We start from the raw sequence: 14,254 nt of genomic DNA, 5'->3' as shown, positions 1-14,254 counted from the left end.
TTGTCTAACTTCACATTCCGTTTACACAGCTCATCGTAGCAAATGGAGACCAAATGACTTGGGCAGTCTGTTCATTTGCTCTGTGGTTAACATGGAAATGGTTAATAGTCTGTGTTGGCTGGGAGCTCTTAAAAACTGCAATTGCAAAAATATGCTGCTCTCTTTCTGAAACACCTGATTGAATGAGCAACTCTAATGTGAAAAATTTGGGATAACTTACTCTGAAATATTTCCTATTTTGACCTTGAAAGACTCACCACTTGTTTTGGTTTTTGTGTAAGGGAACAGTAAAGTATGAATTCTTGTGATTATCATAAATTTGAAAACTTCAACTTTCATCTTAAGGAAGTCAATGGCAATAAAGCACAGCTACAGATACACTTTTTCTAAGATACTAAGTACCAAAAAATGTGTTCACTTTGTCATGTTCAGAGTTACAGAGATATACAAACTTCAGCATAGATCTTTGAGAGCAAAGTCTTTACTGATTCCTGTGAATCTGATCTGTGTTGCAGCCTTGAGGCTGCATAATTTCAAGATCATTAGTTCTCTGAAGAACACTGTAGTTTACACATAAGTAAACTACATAAGTATTCTTACCCTTTTATGGTAATGTAGTTGAAATAAAAGTTGAAAAGCAAATATTAATATCTTCAATAGCAAGCTTGAGAAGTCCATTTTATGCCTGTTGAATAAATGCAAGTTTTGGAGAAATGAAACATTTTTGTCAAGGAAGTGTGATGTTTTGAAAATGTCACAAACCAGTGTTTTCTCTTGAATAATTCAGTTTCAATGTCTGTTTTTAAAGCTTGAAGGGTTCTGTGTTTCAGATCACACTTGTATGTAATTTAATGTGTTCCTGGATTTGTAAGAAGGCTTCTTCCAGCTTCTTTGTTTCTCCGGGGGTCAGGTGCACTTTTACAATGGATAATTATGCATCCCAATACAGCTTTTTAATTGAAATTGAAACCTCCATATCTGATACCATAAACTCTTAAAATCTAATTTTGACTAAAGTATTGATTTTTCTTCACAGCCATTTAAGTTTTTAGGCTTTTAATTTCTTATGCTAAAATGAAAGTTTCTTGGGTTTATTTCTTTCCTTTTGTTTAACCTCAAGGTAAACTGGGGTGAACTCATTGATGATTATAGATCTGACTAGAAAGAGATTGTGGAATACACAGAATATTATATTACTTCTAATGGCATGTTCATTGTGCAGGATTTGCTGCTTTCCTAGATAAGGACCATGCCCTGTGAAAGCGATTTGCATTTTACCTAAGTAAGAAACAGCAGATTAAAGCTCCTGCATTTTTTCAGTATACCAGATTATGTCATGTCATTTAAAAGCATTCCATAGGGAAAATAATTATGTTTTAAGTTCCCTGTGAGGCATATCACTTAGAGTTCAGAATGCGGAAATTCACACACAGAACTCCCCAGTGCTCTTAAATCTTCAGAGTGAAAAGAAAGGTATTTTATGTTCTTTACAAAGTATTTATTGAAGGAAAGCATGATATGGATTGAAATCTGATACAGTAGAAATAAAAGAGCCTCCCGACCCCAAATGCTCCAAAAACTACCAACCAAAAAAACCCCCTAGCAATTACAGAAAACACTTGGGAGTTCTCCAGATTTGACAGCAAAACTTCCTGTGGAGCACAGAGGAAAAGGCAGCTACAGAACTGGCAAACACTGGAAGAAAGCCTTTTGGCTTTTGTTACATTAATCATGCATCATACTTTTGTTACATTAATCATGCATCTACTGTAGGTAAAATTGAGAGGGTTGGTTTGGAGCCCTTGTTGCTGTTGAGTAACAAAGACCCAGAGGCACCAGAAGGCTTTGCCCAGGTTTGCACAGCATCCACCTGACTTTGGGTTTTCTCTTTTTTGCATTACTGTGATACACACAGACCAGATTGGTCAGATAATCAGTACATTTCACCTGATTGCCTGATTAACAACATGCCTTTCCTATAAACAATCTCTGAGAAAAACAGGAAAACAGAGAGTAGGAAAACAACACCTGCAGGTTGTTTATAATAACAGGTGATCATTGTTTATCTTCAACTCCCTAAAGTCTCACAAGCCAATTCTGGGAAAACTTATCTGGTTTTCTCGCTCTCTGACCAGGCTGTCACATCCACAAACCTTTTTTTGTTTTGTCAAGTGAAGTTATTAGCAAATATTTTGACTGTTCAACAATTGAAATAAGCTGGGCATTTGTATTGGAGCCAATGCAAAACACATAATGATCCTGGAATGTTATGAATGTTTTATGAGAAATTAATTTAGTGTTAAATCAGTAATAATAATAAAGAAATGAACAGCTGGTTGCATATGATTTGGTGAAGAATTATTTCTGTTCATATAACTCACTTTTGGTTGGGAGAATTGGGTGTTGTCAGGTAAGTAGGATCTCCAGTGTCACTTGTATTGGGAATCCATGTTACTGTGCTGGTGTGTCAGCAGAATCTTGACTTGAGCTGACTGCATGGGAAAGAAAGGGAAGGGAAAGAACCACCAGAAGCAAAAAAGCTTTTGTTTTTAAAAGCAAGGCTATAAATCTGTAGAGTTGTTTGGCTAATACCCATGTTGGGTTTGTTACTCTAGTGCTTCACTTCAGTGGTGTGTTTGGGGAAGACTGTGGTTGCCCTAGTAGTCCTCTGGGATACCTGGTAACAATGGTAAACCTGTTAACATAGAGAGGGGGAACTGTCCTGTGGGAAACCAGAGATTAGCAGATGAGACTCTGGTTTCTCTATCCAAATTCTTCTTAGGTTTTTACATTTTTATGGTCTAATCACCTTTCAAATCCTGAGCTGCTGCTTTTGAGAAGAGTATCTTTGAGCCTAAAACTGGAACACTTGTGTCAAAGTGGAGATCAGAGGTGGGTGGTCTTAAGGCAACAGCTAAGAAGATCTTCAGTGTGTCAGAGGGCTCTGCCTAGAGCCCTTTATTAGCATAAAGATCTCTGGAGAGTTGTAAGGAGCAGGGGGTTTGGGATATTTTAGAAGAGCTGTATCTGAAACAGTGAATTTTAAGGTCACTTCATTTGAAAGGGAGCTTCACTAGAGCTTGCTGCTTGTTACCCGAGTGTTACAGGGTAATTACTGGAACACCATGAGAGGAAGGAAAATGCAAGAAAAACACACAAATGTTCATGGTTTAGCTTAATCTTCAGATGGTGATAAAGAAATTTTTGAAAGTCATTTGAGCCCATGGAAAATTCTACCAGATATTTTAAAGAAGAGGTGTAAGCACTGGTATAAGCAGAAACTTGGATCTTAGTATTTTGGTGAGCTCTGTTTTTCTCTAAGTAGAGATAGATAGAAACCATCTGGTTATAAACTGAGGTGAGAAGCAATTCTATGTAACTAATGAAAAGTGTGTAACACTTGGCACAGTAGTGAAGGATTCAGCTGTGATTTTGAATGCCATCTCTTCTTGCTGCTTAGAACTTAATAAGCTGCTAGTACTTCTAATACTGCTGCCTAGCTCCCAATGAGCATCTCCTGTGGAAAAGCTGCTGGGGTGAGCATTCAGGCAAGTCCACTCACCACACTCACCACAGCTAGCTCTGCCAAGAGAGGCAGAGGGGCATTTACATGGTCAGATCCAGCGAGGTTTAGTGCAGCACCCCAAAGGGAAACCAGGCAGGAGACCTGGCCTGGGCTGTGCACAAGGTTCAGTGTGGGGTCAGCAGCCCATGGCCTGAGGGCACGGGGTGCTGCAAAGGGCATTGCCCTGCAGGGGAGATGGGGCCAGCCACCAGGGACACCACAGCCAGTGGGAAAGGAGAAACCACAGGAATTGGGAACATCTGGGGAAAGGAACTGGAGTGGTTCATAGCACAGCCAGTGAGGAAACAGGGAAAGGAGAAACCACAGGAATTGGGAACATCTGGGGAAAGGAACTGGAGTGGTTCATAGCACAGCCAGTGAGGAAACAGGGAAAGGAGAAACCACAAGAACTGGGAACATATGGGGAAAGGAACTGGAGTGGATCAGTGTTGAGAGGCTCCATGGCAAGTCTTTTCTTACAGCCTAGGTGGAGACTCCATGGTGTATTCTTTCAGGGTGAGGCCCTGGGGTTTTCCCTGAGGGGTTCAAAGGATTCCACACCAGTAAATATAAAGGTGATTTTTTGGCTAGAGTGGTTTGGTGAATAAGTCACTGTGACAGTTCAGGTAACGTGGAGAGAGGTATTGGAGTAAGAAAGATACTGAGCTGATCAGTGGGAATATATTTATACACATCATGTTTACAGACCATTGAAATACTGATCTGACAGCTGTCTTGAACATTTTGTATTTGGCTTGTCCAGCATAATTCATCTGTTTCTTCAATGCCAACGTGCCTGTCTGGAACTGACTGTTGTATTTTGATATTATAGAGCTGTTTCTCTATTGACACATATGTACCTGCAGTGAGAAGGACCTTGCAAGAAACCAGCCCCTGCAGCCTTACTTTCTTTGAATTTTAATAATTTCAGCCCTGTTGTAGTGATGCTTTCTTTCCTATCTTGCTAGCAAAGAATATTAAGCCTGTCATGTGTCTTTCAGGATCATGTGAAATTGTCTGCATTTATCAGTAAATTCAGAAGTACCACAGAACCAAGAGTTGAGGGATTGAGGGTTTTTTTGGAGGGTGTGTATGTGTGTTCAGAAGGGATCCAGGCAAAGCATCTCCATTCCAGTCCAGCAGCCACTTGCATTCTCTGCTCTTCCAAGTACAGCAATGACCTCCAGCTTGGTGCAAAGTGTCATGGAAGCTTCAGCAGCCCAACAGTGACAGCTCTGTGTCCCACACACAAAAATCCAACTTGAGAAGTCCTACTTCCCAAGCAGGGCTTGTGTGCTCTCTGCTTGCTTTTTTAGAAAATGATTGTGACCTTGTTATGCTTTATGAGTTTTGATCAAGCTTTCGTGAGAATGTCCTATAATTTTTTTCTCAAAATTAAATATTGTGTTTTTCTGTTACAAAAATGGATGGAGGAATTCAGCTCTTCCTTTGAGAAGAGCTAAAGAATTCTTTCCATGGATTTACACTTAATTTGTCTTGCCTGATTTTGCTGATACAGACAAATGGATATTATTTCCTTCTGTGTAATTTTCTAGGAAGTAGGTAATAGCAAACATGAAAATGCTTGCTCACAAAAATGAGACTTGATAGCTAATCAGGGGGCAGGATCTTTTGATGTGTTGCATTTTTCAGGTATTGGAGTTCAAGTATGTATTTTATGATGCTGTGGATTTTTGAAGCTAGCAGTTTACATTTCCTGTATATTTACTTTTTCATGAGAGAAAAATCAATCATCCATTTTGTTATTTGCTCTGGCACATTAAATTGTGGGGAACATTGAAGAAGATTTTTTTCTTAGCCTCTTCAACATCACTTTAATAACCACAGTTTCATCTTCTTGCTTGAACCATCTTTGTGGCATCTCTTTTTATCTGTGTTAATACAATTTCCTTCAGATACAGGGCAGAAGTAATGGGGGAGAACATGGTAAATCAGTGAGTTCTCTACCATCTGCTTTAAAAGATAGACAACAGATGTTAGTATCCAACAGTATTGGACTTCTTAGGTATCATCTCCAGCCTTTCAGTGGAGAATTTAATTAAAAGTATCTATTGTACCTTAGTAATACTATTTCTGAAAGGAATGTTAGTCTGGTGAAATGATGGTTTTCATGTAGGTTTTCATCATGTTGCGAAGTTCGCATACAATGAAGTTCACACATGCTGCTGAAGATGAAGATTTCATCATTAACTTTGGTCTTTATGGTAGACTTCTTGAGCACTCCTGTGTTTAGTTCCTTCTCATGCACCCTGGTTCCACTACCACTCGGTCTGGTTTCCAGCATCAGTGCTGCAGGTGACTTCCCTCTCTCCCTGCTCCCCAGCCCCATTTCTGCCCCTTGGCTCATGAGCAGCAGTAGCAGTCGCATAGCTGCTCAGCAGTCTGGGCCAGACAATCCCCCTGGGAAGCAGGAAGGTTGAGTTTGCCTTCAGTCAGCTGCCCAGGGTAGTTTGCTGTGTGGGTGCCTGAACTCAAGGGAAGGGAGTGAGGGCAGTCTAGAGGAGCAGTCACTGCTTTTAGTGGCACTGCAGACTCACTGAGTGCTGCCAGCTTGAGCTGGCAGTGGCACAGCTTTGGTGACAGAAGGCAGTGTCCAGGGTTGGTGGAGAGCTGTTGTTGCCAGTTCCCAGGAGCTGTGGTGTGGAAGAAGTTGTTAGTCCAGTGCTCAGTGGGAGCAATGGTGTGTGACCCTGTTTGGATGGATGGAGCCTGTACCATCGGAGCCGTGCAGGGTTCATGTGAAGGGCAGTCTGCACTAAAACCAGGTGTCTGGCTATGACAAAGACTGAAAGTGGTACAGGGAAAAATCTTTCTTGTATCCCCTAGCATAATGTACTGACTCTAGTATTTGCAGGACATTATCTTGCTCAGTTTATGGAAACTGAGGTTTCTCATTTTCAAAACCTTGTAGCAAGCTTATTGGGATACTATGAATGCTAAAGCTGTGGAACACCAACAAGTGTTGGAAGGCCCTTTTTTTAAATGCTTTTTTTTATGCCTTTTTTTTTTTTTTTTACTTTATGCTTCTGTACAAATAGATGTTGTTTTGGCTTGAACTTCTCTAATAAACAGTTTTAAAGGGGGGAACCTCTCCCCCACTGTTACTCTTAGGTTCCCCTGAAAGTCTCATGCTGGCTGTGACTGCTTGGCTCACTTATGATAATAGTACTTGGAGAGAGAATAATTAACTACAAAATGCCTTGAGGTTGTTTTCAGTCTTAACTTTCATCTTCCAACATCTGTTGTGTTAGACTAGAATCCTCAACAAATTCTCACCTTGTACTATTAAACAAAAATACAAACCCTGAGTAGCCTCAGCTTCTGTAGCAATACAGAAGCTCTCCTGTTTTGTCCTCTTCTTGCCTCACCTGCAGTCCGTGTACATAAGACATGAGACTGATTGAGATTTTTAAGTTGCTGGAGGGCATTTGCTATATTACACCATAGTGCTATGAATGTTTTATAAACAATTTGGTTTTCCCTTTGCCTTTAAAACTTCAGAGTATTCTTCCTAGAAAGGTTTTTTTTTTAATCTCCTCAACTTCATCCTATTTTTCTGGATTTATAAGTCAGAGATGCTACATTTCATTGGTGGTAGTCCTGCAGCGAAATGCTAGGAAGGGAAAGAATGGCAATAAGGTATCATTATTAGACTTCTTGTGGTAAAGAACCTACTGAGTCTGGGGAGCAGGGTAGGAAAGCCTAGAGTAGTACAAGAGAGCAAAACAATACCACTGTTAAGAGATGGAGTCTTACATGGTTTTTGGAAGAGAGGGATGGGCAGCAATAAAGTGCCAAAAATGTAAATGGCTGTGGCACACAGTAATAGAGAGGTGTAAATAGCACAGGCTGACAGGGGAATTCATTGCTCTTGTTGAAGCAAGGAGCTAAAATCACTAAGCCATGACTCCATCTGACATGGCTTTTTTGGGGCATTGTGCATCTCTGCTACCAGCTTTACATCTAACCTGGAGATGTTTTCCAGCTGGAATAGTGGCAGTGTGATGGAGATTCCTGTGGGTGCTCAGCACCCTGCAGACACCTGGGGATGTAGATGAGGAACAGATGGAAGCAGTTAGTCTGGCAAGCACTTAGGGAAGTGTTGAGGTACGCATGAGTCTGGTGTCGCTGCAGTGATGACAGGATGGGCTGTGTGCTCCACGTTTTGTGTGTGCCTCTGTGTCCCAGGAGCTGTAGCTGCTGAGCAAGCCTTCTGGAGATTGCTGCTGCCTTCTGCATGAGCTTGACAGCAAAGCACAGCCATTTATTTTTGTTCCTTGCACACTATTCCCTTGCCCTTTGTGCAGGGTCAGACTTCAGTGATTTGGGGAAATTCTGGCGCAGCTCTGAGGGAGGATGTTGAAGGAATCCTGTGGGTATGGTCCTGCCTGGGCCAGACTGACCCCCAGCACTCCCTTCCAGCTGTTACCATTCCATCAGTCTGTGGAGTACCTGACCTGCAGAGGGGTGAAAGGGCAGATCTTACAAATGTTTCAAATCTTCATGTCTCTGAGCTTCCAGGATTTTAAAAAGAGCTTTTAAATGGTTTTACAGGAATGTAATCAAATTCAAGGGAATGGATGAGTAGCCTTCTTGTGTTTTCATGATTTTTGAGTGCAAACTGCAGTGTTATAGTGTCATTAAATGGAGCAGAGGTAACATGATCTGCAAGGGGATTTTCTGTGTTCCATTTTGCATTCATATTTGTAAAAATATCAAAGAGTTTGACTGCCTGCTTTACTAAATTCCTAATTAAAAGTAATTAAGAAAAGTCACAGCAGCTTTGAAAGTAATAGTAACAGTAGCAAGTACAGCAGGAGTTTGTTTCCTTCCTGTATCTCTTAGATGATTGTGCATTATTGTTAACAAGGAGGCAGAGTCTTAATTTGCTACTCTGAGTTAGAAAAGCTTTTTTTATGTCACAAAGCTTTTGCTGCTATTGCAAACAGAGTAATTTCAGGTGGTGTTTACCAAGCCACTTCTCCCCCAGTATAGCTTTATATGATGAATTGATGGGAATTAAATTTCAGTTTTCAGATAAGGTCATGCCATTATGTGTATCATGGGATTGTAGTATTCTCAGGACTATTCTTAGGATTTTGTAGGCTACACGGGCAACTTGATGTGTGCTTGTAGATAATTTTGCATTTATTAAGAGCTCTATAAAAGTCTTTGGTGGTGTTGGTTTTCACATTTTATTTCCCACATGTGCTGGTATTGACATCCTAGCAGGAAAAGATGTGGACAATATGTTTGGCTAGGATGCCATAACCTTACTCTGGATTTCAACTGTCCCTTTCTGTAACTTTCTTGAATATTGAACTGTTATCCCATGTAGCTTCTGACACCCAGGAACTGAAATGAGACCTGGATAACAGGATGGTGGTTGTTGAACTGTGCAGGAGTGTTTGCTCTAATGACCTCTGACAGTCAGAGGATGTGCAGTAGAGAGTGTTCTGACCAAGGGCTGTAAGAAGAACATTAGAACAAGCACACATGACATTGGATGTAAAAACAGTGATGGAGCCCTGTTTTCCTGGGGTTGGCTGAATATGTGCCTGAAGATGGGAATTCCTTGTTTTCCTTTGCTTGCATGTTTGGCTTCAAGTGGGGTTCTTAACTGTTGGCTGTGGTTAAACTACAAGTGCTGAATGTTCTTACTTAATGCAAGCAGGCTCTTCCCATTGCTGGTCCTGCTGTAAGTGAAGACAAACACCCGAGTGTTGTTCTGGCACTAACACATCCCCCGAGTGTTGTTCTGGCACTAATCCTGCTACAGGAAGAATCTGGTCTGCATGGGTTACTGGCTTATTTGTCTGTTCACAGTTGTGTTGTGTTGAACTGGGGGGGAGTGTAGGTGTAGAAGAAGGGATTACAAGTGACCTCACCTCTGATAAGTCACAGCTGTACTGATTACTAAAGAAGAAGAACAGCCTTGCCCTTAATGGGTCACAGCTGAGACTAAAAAAAAGATAAGTGTGATAAAAGGGGTGGGTTGGCTGGTCAGGGAGAGCCTGGAGGAAGTAGAGGAGCCCTGAGAAAGAAGATCCAGAACAACACAAAGAAGAATGAAACAAGGAAGAGAGCTGCTGCAAAAGATCTGCTGGGAGGTCAGTCTGGGTCCGATAGCCTTAGAGCCTGCTGTTGGAGCCTGCAGTCAGTGGAGCAAGGTAAAAGCCTGTGGTCAGAGGCAGCAAGGAAATACTTGCAGTCATATTCCAACAGGAAATAGCCAGCAGTCTGAGTCTGTCAGAAAAGCCAGCAGTAGGGACTTGCTGTAGTCAGAGTCAGGTTGGCTAGGCTGTGAAGAAGAATAAACCAGGGCCCTTTTCACACTGTTAAATGAGAGTCTGTGTTTTGGCTCATTTCTACCCCTGATGAGAGGTGTGCCTCAGCAGGAGAGAGGAGCAGCCCAGGAAGATTGGGGTGTTTGTAGCCTGCAGCAAGGAAAGCCTTAACAAGGTCCCTGAAGCCTGTAGTGGGGGCCAGGAGCATGGAGTGAGGCCTTGGGAGGACAGGAAAAACCTCCAGGACCACAAAGGGCATGATAGTGTTTGCTGCTGCTTAGATCTTTGACTGTGGCAGAAACAGGTGAAGAACTGGAGTTTGTCTGACTGTGTGAGTGACATGGAATATACTTGAGGATACCTGTGCATCCCACTTTTCACCAGACTATTTCTACCTGTTCTTTCCAGAGGCACATTACAGATTTTCAACTTCCATGTCCCTGTCTCTGTGTAACTCTCCTAAAGCTTTCTGCTCTCTGTCTGTTCAGTAACTTCTTTTGTGTGAGGTTGAAAGCTTGCTGTTGGCTTCAGCTCTTTGTTTTTTCAGCTCAGACCATCCCATAGCTTATAGATGTTATAGGAAATGAAGGGCATTGGCATTTAAAGAATGACTAAAGAAGAGTTTTGTTTGTGATGGTGATGGTTTTGTTAGAAATCCCAAGAGGAAAGAAGGAACTAATTAACACTAAGGTAGTAGGTTATTTGTATTTTCCTGTGCTGTTTTGGTTGGGATTTTGTACGATGTACTTTAAAATGTACATAAAGCAATAGTTGTATCATACATGTTGAGCTTTACTGATGTCCTTCCCCCAGCCAGTTTATCAATGGAATCCAAATGTGTGTTCATCTTACCAAATAGTCAAGGACTGTAACTGTAGTGTAGTTACAGTGCAATTGTTCCAGTTTAATTACAGTTTTATTTCATCTCTCTCAAGTTTGGTACATGAATGAATGGTCCATAAGGACCTTTCTGGTTTATATGCATTCTGTTATAAATTGGACTAAATATTTACTTAGGTATAAAATCCAATAAACAGAAGGTTAATGATGTAAGCTTCAGTTTTATACTGTAATTTTAGTATGCAGCTAATTTGATTGATAATTATGGGGATTGTATTTAGACACAGGGGCTTTTTATGCTGAACACCTTTTGAGATCACGTCCTTAGACTGTGTAATTCCCTAGAGAGTTTTCTTTCTGCCTGCATGTGCTGGGAAGCTGTGCCATAGCTGTGGGAGTGTGATGTGTGCTGGTGGCTGCATGGCTTGTCCCAGTCTGATCAGCAAACCTGGCTATGCCTAGTGGGAAGAAGTTTTATCCCAGTGTAGCTGGTACTGCTGATGTGCTTTGATCGAGCACTTACACAGCCTAAGAAAATGTAGAAGAGGTTTACATCTCTAAAAAGCTTTGCTGCATGAAGAGACTTGGAACACAAAGGTAATTACATTTATAGTGAACTGCAGGTAGCTGAGCTCCAGATCTGGATGGAGTACTATTGAAGATAAGACTTCCACTATGTTTTGTTTTGTTATTTTATACTCAAAACCATTATCAGCGGAACTCAGATTTTATTTTATTTACTCTTATGTGTATCAATAAGTCCTGAGGATTATTTTAAGCTTCCATTTTAAGAATATGCTTATCTTGAAATCTGGATTTTGAGAATGCATTGCTCAAGGCTTGATAAGCTTGGGTGAAGTGTTCTGTGGCTTTCTGAGCAGAATCTAATTGTCCCCATGTATACAAACTGTTGTCACCGACATGTTTTATGAAAAATCCTTTCCTTAGGATTTTTCCCCTCCTGGGAAGCTGAGAGGCCTCAGGAACAAACTGTAAACAATTCTTATCTGCTGCTGTGGAATGCAACAGGGGGAATCTGTGATTGGCCTCCTCAGGCTGTTTCCAATTACGGGCCAATCACAGTTCACCTGGCTGGCTGGTCTCGGTCTGAGAGAAGACCTTTGTTATTCATTCCTTTTCTATCCTTAGCTTAGCCTTGTAGTGAAATCCTTTCCTCTATTCTTTTAGTGTAGTTTTAATATATTATCTATCATATAATAATAAATCAAGCTTCTGATACATGGAGTCAACTTTCTCGTCTCTTCCCGCATCCTGGGACCCCTGTGAACAAGGCGACAGACTGTGGCTACAAGAAAGTAATTGTTAAGTTAGAACATTCAAACTGTGGCTAAAATTAAAGTAATTGCCCAGTGTTATGATTTGCTGGATCCTAGGTGAGATCCTGGATAATGGGTGTGTAGCTAATACAAAAAATACAGTTGGAGGAACAGTGATTTTATAATGAGTCAAAAAATGCACTTTTGCTTCTTGAAATAAACTAGGGAATTTGTGCAATCCACCCCCATACCTTCAAATATTCAATCCAAAACATTCCCTGGGTCACTTACAAACACTGTATTCAGAAAGGCAGAAAGAGGAATGTTTATTCTCCTTACTTGAGTTTCAGTACTGCAAAATAAAGGGAAAGTAACTGAAATTATGGTTCCATGCAAATCAGACACCTGAAATCTGACCTAAAAAAAACCCCAAAGCATTTGGGGATCTGCTGTCTGCTGCACTTGTCAGGTCAAGTGAAGGAAGTTCTGGAAGGAAAGTGCTGTTGGATTCACTTAAGAATCAGTCTGTAAGTGTTCAGCCTATTCTGATGTGTGTCTCCAGAAAACAGTGACTATCCACCCAAATGTAAATACTGAATATTTAACTACATTGTCATTTCTTTTGTGCTTTTGTGACTTTTTAAACTAAAATAATGGAAATGTTTGTTTTGTTAAAGATAACTTTGTGTGCCTTTTCTGTAGAAGGGTTTCAAATTCATTCAGAAATGTGCATATAGTCCCTAAGTAAAGCCAAAACCAGATGTGGACAGGGGCAGGAAGAGCTTTAGAGGACTGCTTGGTGTGTGTGGGTTTTGTTTTTTGCCTGAGGAGTGCATCATGCAGGGCTAGACTATGTTGGAAGGTTTGCTTTTGAGTGAAATTGTGTGATTTGTTTTCATAAATTACAAAAATCTTATCCCAGTGTAATAATATATTTCTGTGTGTTACTGGCTGCCACTGCCCAGACACCAGGAGACAAAACCGTGCAGAATTTTGTCCTAATTTCTTGCCTGGTGTATCAGATCAATAATGTTTGTAGAATTGCTGGGTTACCCCCTTGCCCACAGTTCTGTTTGTTCTTGAGGGATTGCTTTGTCTGTGTGCTCTTAATTTAGTCACCAGTTCCTTGGCCAGTAGCTTTTAATAACCATGTAGAAGTTTAATCCTCCTTTAATTGTTGGTATCAAGAAGGCTTTTGCTAGATTTTAAGATGAGGTAATATGAATTCTTTGTTCACTGAGGTTTTTTGCAGAACTTCAAGTTGCCTCATATTCTCAGAACAACTCATATATAACTTTTCAAACTTATTGCCAAACATAGTCAAGTATGTTCAGTGTTAAACCACATGCCTTGAGTGATATCCCTCCTTCCTGCTTTTTAAATGGTGGGAAAGGAGAAAGAATCTTAGTAAGTTCTTTAAATACTTAGTTCTGCTAAAGTTGAGGTTGCAAATAGGACTTGGAAATTTTATCTTGGGTCATAATTTGTCTTACTTGTTTTCACCCCACTGCATTTAGGATTTTAGGGATTGCTGAGTTCTTACTGCACCATTGTTTCTTCTTGGATTTTTGAGTCTCTCTCTGAAGCAGTAGGTGTCTTAATCTTGAACATAATGTAAAACTTTATGGTCGTGTACCACCTGTAGCCTTACCTCCTCATAACTATCAGGACTAGATAATGCTGCTGAGGTAGCATTTTCTGGGATGTTGAGGGGAGGAGAGGGCTGTGGATGGAAGTTCTCCGATGTTCAGAAAAGGATGAAAGCCTCTTGTGGAACTACAATCTTGCTTTGTCTTCATATGTCACTTCTGATATAATGATTAAATAATCTCCCTTTACTCTGCATCTACTTTCAGCTGTTTGCAGTGGGGTTTTTGAATTTACCAAGCAATTCAAGTTGGTTTTATTAACAAATATAGCCAGTAATTTATTTACTCTTGGAAAGCACTTAGCCCTTGGGTAGACTGTGTCTGTATTGTCTAGAGCTGTTATCAACACGACCTCAGTTTTATTTATTTATATTGACTGAAATGCATTTTATTATTAAATATGTTGTATACAAGATACTGAGCTTTCAAAGCTTTAAATTGTTATGGGTTTTTCATATCTGAGTTACTGCAGTTGCTTTATAGGCCAGATGCCAAAGCAGCAGTGTCACGGATCCTTGCACCTTTTTACCATTATAGTGGGGTTTTTTGCTTCAAGTTTGTTTTTTACTTAGTAGTAAATAGATACTCTTTTTTGTAGAGCTTGGGTATATCTGG

At 40.5% G+C, this 14,254-nt stretch overlaps 1 protein-coding gene across 1 annotated transcript in view; it reads left to right on the top strand.

Annotated features, from left to right (window-relative positions):
• CTNNA3 (catenin alpha 3) overlaps positions 1-14,254 on the top strand; it is a 422,479-nt gene that overhangs the window by 275,264 nt on the left and 132,961 nt on the right. The window lies entirely within an intron of this gene.

Source organism: Serinus canaria, chromosome 6, assembly GCF_022539315.1.
Source record: "Serinus canaria isolate serCan28SL12 chromosome 6, serCan2020, whole genome shotgun sequence".
NCBI classification, from domain to species: Eukaryota; Metazoa; Chordata; class Aves; order Passeriformes; family Fringillidae; genus Serinus; species Serinus canaria.
This window is presented reverse-complemented; position numbering and strand designations above follow the sequence as displayed.